Source organism: Megalobrama amblycephala, linkage group LG11, assembly GCF_018812025.1.
Source record: "Megalobrama amblycephala isolate DHTTF-2021 linkage group LG11, ASM1881202v1, whole genome shotgun sequence".
NCBI lineage: Eukaryota > Metazoa > Chordata > Actinopteri > Cypriniformes > Xenocyprididae > Megalobrama > Megalobrama amblycephala.
In genome coordinates, this window is record NC_063054.1 from 12,526,456 (window position 1) to 12,532,350 (window position 5,895).

The window sequence follows — 5,895 nt, forward strand, 5'->3', positions numbered from 1 at the left end:
CACCTAAACATCTTATAAACTTTCTTGCCATGTTGACCTGTCATAAAAGTTCTTACTGAAAATTAACAGAGGTTTAGCTCTAATTAATGTGTTTCCTGGCTCTTGACCCTTGACATTTGATTTTTGGTAATGTCATCTTCAAAGCGGTTTTCTTTCATTGATATAATCCAAAAATCACTGGTTATAAATGCATTGTGCCATGTTTAAACTTTACATTACTAATCAATCATGTGATGCTACAACTGTGTTGTAGCAAGTTATCCAAATATTCAAAAGAAAATAAATATGAATATGAATATGAAACTCAACAAAGTGACAATCAATGAAAAGCTTCCTGACACACTGTATGCTGGGTGCCAGCATAATAAAAGGAGTTAATAGTGACCTGGACCATTATTTTAAAGTGAAAATAATGGTCCAGATCAGTGGTCTTCACTATTATTTTCATGAGACCAATAGAGTCAAGTCAATAGAAGAGCCACTTTTACCGCAAAGTTTCAAAAGTTACATCCAGTCATAAATAACATCCCAGATAGCAATAACATTTGGGCCAAATGTGGCTGATAGCTGGCACATCTGGCCTAGATATGGCATGGCTGAGCACATGTGGGCCAAAAGTTCGCCATACATGTTTTGCCATGGCTTTAGAATTGGAGGGAATTTTATTTTGGCTCACTGTTTGTATTGAGGTATATGGCTCAGATGACCACACCAACTGCAGGTCATATGTGGCTTATTTATAGCAGCACACCATGGAATATTTTAACTTATGGTTAACATTTGGCCCATACTTGGAAAAACACATGAAACCTGTGCTGTAGGTCTGTGGCAGACCACATCTCAGCCTATCCAACAACGCTATTGGTTGCTTTGAACTTTCCTTAACTCCTATTGTGACTGGCAGCTATTTAAATGCAGATATTTCAATTATTTCAGTTACTCTGCTCTCATTTTACAACAACCTCTTTTGCCCAAATAAGTCCTAATTAGCTTCAAGAAAGTGCTGTTTTGGTGTTTTGAAAGTTTTTATTAATATTAAGTATATTATTAAGTATTATATGTTTAAATATAATTTCAAAATTAAACAGTTGCAGCAGATTTCAAGTTCCCAGCATGCTTTGCATCACACTCTCTAAGGGAGAATAAATGTTGAAATTGAGTGTTTTTTAATACAGGGGAAGATGTGTTATTGTTTAATGTTCTGTTATTTTGGTATTTAAATGTGTTTCTGTGATGTGGAAAGATTGTAGGGTTACCATCGTGGTGAAGAGTATTGCCTGTGGTTAGGTCGGGAAAAGGCTGCAAAACTTTAAGAATATAAATAATGCATGATGATTAATGGTTCATGTAGGTAAATAGGGTTTTCCCAGTGAGGTCATACAAATTAGCCACTTTGAAAAATAAGTTTGAATTGCTGTGAAATTGGGTTGGTCTTTGTCTATTTTTATTTATTTATTTTTTCCTAGAGAACTGTGGTTTCTATGAAACAAACTTTGCTGAAATGCAGAACTTTTTGTAATGATGGGGTACCAGATGTTGTGTATGTACGGAACAGCACATTTCAGGGCCCATTTTATGGCTGGGTCCCTCTCGGTCTGTAACAGCGGACAAAGCTTTGCTACATTTTGATTGGATTGTGGTGGACTAACACAAACAAACTGTCCAAAGCCATCAGATAAAGATGCTAGGACAACAGCCAGACACCTCTTAAGCCCGGGATACAGTACATGATTTTTTGCTGTCCCAGACGAAAGATTGCCATGAAACAATCATGATGATTTCTGTGATTGTGGTCCTTAATCGGTGGTCCTATGTCGTACAGTGGGAGAGGTTAAAAGACAGCTGTTTTCCCGGTCTTGCGACCAGAGATAGCCTACGATCATTTTCTGACAGTGTCTGAAATTCAGCATGATCAATGCACAGTGTGTTTGCTGCTACGACCTACGTCTACTGACCAGACAATAAAAATGCGACATGAAATCAACGCGACATGGTGCTAAAACTCTTTTCCCTTCTTCTTTTGCTGCTTCCTTTTATTTCAGCACACATAAAAACTGCAACTGACGAAGTGCGATTCAGCATGGTCTTTTTGTTTACCACTAGTGCATGCTGATGACATTTTATTCTTCTGTAGAAACTTGCATTGTAGCCTACGAGTCATCATCATATGGTCTACATGCACCAAGTTTAATAGATCCATGTCGCACAGTGTGATTTGTAATGATCTTATAGGATTGCTAAAATCGTGCAGTGTATCCCGAGCTTTAGAGGGCAAGACGAAGACCTCTGGTACCAAGCCCAGGAAGGACAGGACTTCTCATTGGTCCAAATGCAGTTTCTACCCTTCACCCATCTAGAGACCAATTCCAGAGACCAAGGTTGGACTGTGACTGCCATAAAAATTGGGTGAAACAATGAGAGATCACAGTGATCCATCCAAATCCATTCATAACTATGTCTGGAAATTTTAAAACTGATGTAAACTACACGCATCCATTTCATACTTATTCACAGAAATAAGTATTCTCAGTGACAACTATTTGTAATGCAACATCTTACACAAATTCATTGATTTACAAATGAATAAATGCATGACAGTTCAATCTTTTTCAAATCATGTTTGGTCTCTCGTTGTTTAGAATATTGCCAAAGGTATTCTGGTGGAGGTTTGGAAAGTCATAAATGCATTGGTAAACATAAAGACACTTTAAAGACATCCATCTTTGTGCTTTATGCTTATGAGTTCCACAGGGGAAAGAAGGGTGGGACACACTGTGTATGTCCCCCCCTGATGCAAGCAGCCAATTGCAGCACTCGAATGGAGAAGCACCAGATTGCAATCTCCTCCTCATCGGAAAGGGATAAAGGTATCCTTTCAACAGACACTCTCCCCTCGAGTGAGACAGAAACAGATCAACACCGTTCTGAGTCTGTCCTGGGATAGACATTTACTGATATGCTGTTCTGAGTCCCGGCCTTTGAAGCTGAGACCTAAAAGATATACAGTACTGTTCTGGGTATCAACCCTGTAAGAATCTGAGACATAACAGATAAATCGTAACATTCTGAGCCTCTGCTTTGTCCAGAGAGGCAACAACAGATCCCATGATCTGTGTCTACAGCGTGTGAGGCAGCAACAGAGATGACTATGTTCTGAGCCTCCAACCTGTGAGGAAAGAGACATTAACAAACACTACGATCAGAGTTTTTGTCCAATGAGACAGTACTGACTCCAGAGAGACAAAAGCGGATTGACAAAGTTCTGAGTGTCTGGCCCATAGAGGCAGAAGACACACAGAGACTTGCAACAAGGTTAAGCTCAGGAGAGCAAACCTTCATTTCAAGGTACCTTCTTCTGTGTGTTCCAGATTGTTAAGGACCTTCTGCAGCTACGCCAGGGTCTCATCTGCGTGTTCCAGATTTTAGGACCTTTTGGTGCTCCAGGATATCAGCATCCCACAGAGCTTCGTGTTCAAGGCTGTTGAACTGTTGTTGCTTCTGGCTCCTCTCCCCACTGCATTGTCACCCAGCACAACCAGTGGAAGAAGTCACCTTCATTGGACTCAATCACATGGAACGTAAATATCACCAAACCTTTTTCCAGAGACCTTGGCATTGTTGTATATTATCAGTATATGATTTTCTAATTCACATTAAATGTAATATAGCTGATTTTAGTTAATAACAAATAATCTTTCATTTATTTGTTGGTGCATAATAAGGTTCTCCACGTTATTATTTTCAGAGAAACAGTTTATCTTTCCATAAGATAATGTAACTCTTCCATAGCCACACCCAACTTAATCACTTGTATTTTATGTATCTTATGCACTGTATTCCTTTATCATTCATGGCATTCATTTAGTAGTTGTGTTAGTTATTCTTGTTTATCTTTTGGTAATAATTTATTTTGTTACACTTGTGTATTCCTTGTGCTGATAATACAGAAGAGGCTCTACAAGTTAGCAGTCTCACCAATCTTTCAAATAAATCAGATGACCACTTTACATTAATTCTAAATAAATGAAAAGCTCCCTGTTGGGAGTGTTCTCATACTGCCCAGGTAAAATACCTTGACTGGCGGCCTGAACTAGGAGAAGGGGGAAGTGGTCATCTCATGTACTCTACACCTGATGTAACTACACCTTAAAGGATTAGTCCACTTTTAAATAAACGTTTCCTGATAATTTACTCACCCTCATGTCATCAAAGATGTCCATGTCTTTCTTTCTTCAGTCGAAAATAAATTAAAGTTTTTGATGAAAACATTCCAAGATTTTTTTCCATGTGAACTTCAATGCGCACCAAACAGTTGAAGGTCAAAATTAGTTTCACTGCAGCTTCAAAGTGTTCTACACCAGTGTTTCTCAACCCTGGTCCTGGAGGACCCCCAACACTGCACATTTTGAAAGTCTCCTCTGTCTGACACATTCATTTCAGGTAGTGGAGTTTCTTCTAATGAGCTGATGAGTTGAATCAGGTGTGCTTAATTAGGGAGAAAGACAAAACCTGCAGTGTTGGGGGTCCTTCAGGACCAGGGTTGAGAAACACTGTTCTACACGATCCCAGACGAGAAATAATGGTCTTATCTAGAGAAACAATAACTCATTTAAAAAAAAAAAAAAAAAGAAATTTCATACATTTTAACCAGAAATGCTCATCTTGAACTAGCTCTCTTCTTCTTCTCTATTAGAATTCCAGCAGTGTAGACACTGCTAAGCGTATTACTGCCCTCCAAAGGTCAAAGTTTTTATATGCAATATGCTAGTTCAATAGTATATGAACTGTATTGCCTTTTGCAATATCGAAGAAAGGGGTGTGTTCTGAGTGGTGTTTCAGTGTTCTTAAAACTGTTTTTCTTTTTTCTAGAGAACTGTACTTTCTATAAAACAAACTTTGCTGAAACGCAGAACTGTTTGTGAGGATTGGGTACTGTATGTTGTGTAAGACAGCAATTGCGAAAAGCAGTTTTATGTAAAAAAAAAAAAGTGGTCCTGATAAACGTTCACTCTGCGTTTTGAAACCAACTGTTGCGAGTTTTCTAAGAGAGCAGTCGCCGTTAAGTTTCTGAGATGCCTACGTTAAAAATGGTTAGTAAGTGCGTGAATTTTTCATTGGATGTGTACTCTGTGTCGTTGATGAAGGTTCTGTCTTGCTTTTGTCAACATTGAAGAAAGGGGTATGATCTGAGTTCTGTTACACATTTGTGCCTTTTGAGAAAGTGGTTTGTTTTAGGAGCTTTTCTGGAATGCTTTGTGGCAATCCAGTATTGGAAACAGGAGCCCAGGAGCAATGGAGCAAGTCCTAGCTAGGACATGTCATCAATCACGAGCACTTCCACCGACTCACCCTCCAAACGTGGAACTACCCACAGCTGTAGCCAATGATGGCCTATGGAGGTCCCCATAAAACTGGGAACTTGCTTGACTCAGAGCTGGATGGTCCTGAGTACCGCCTCCTTCAGGATGAGGTGCTGAGGCACAGAATGGCCTAGAGAGAAACTGGCCGAAGAGTAAGAAGACAGAATGAATCTTGCAACATTTTCTATGGTGACTTTGCTTTTCTTCTGTTCTGTCTTCCCCCTTTAAGGTGGCATATAGCGTTGAAACAGATGTGGGGAACAAATCCGCCATGGATACCCCAGCCCAGGAAGAACCTAAGTTCCAGTTTAAATTCCTAAGTTCTTGGCTAAATAAGAGATCATTTGTGTTAACCCGGCTCCCGTCTCTTGTGGTCGCGTTTTGTGGCAGCTTAAACCTCTCCACATCTTGGGGCGCGTGTCAGAGCGTCCTTTTGTATAAAGCGAACACTGTGTATTATCCAAAAGTAGAAATGTTTGCAGCGATGTGGTATTATTGTCTCTTGGATAAGACAGCAGATATGTACGAAAATCAG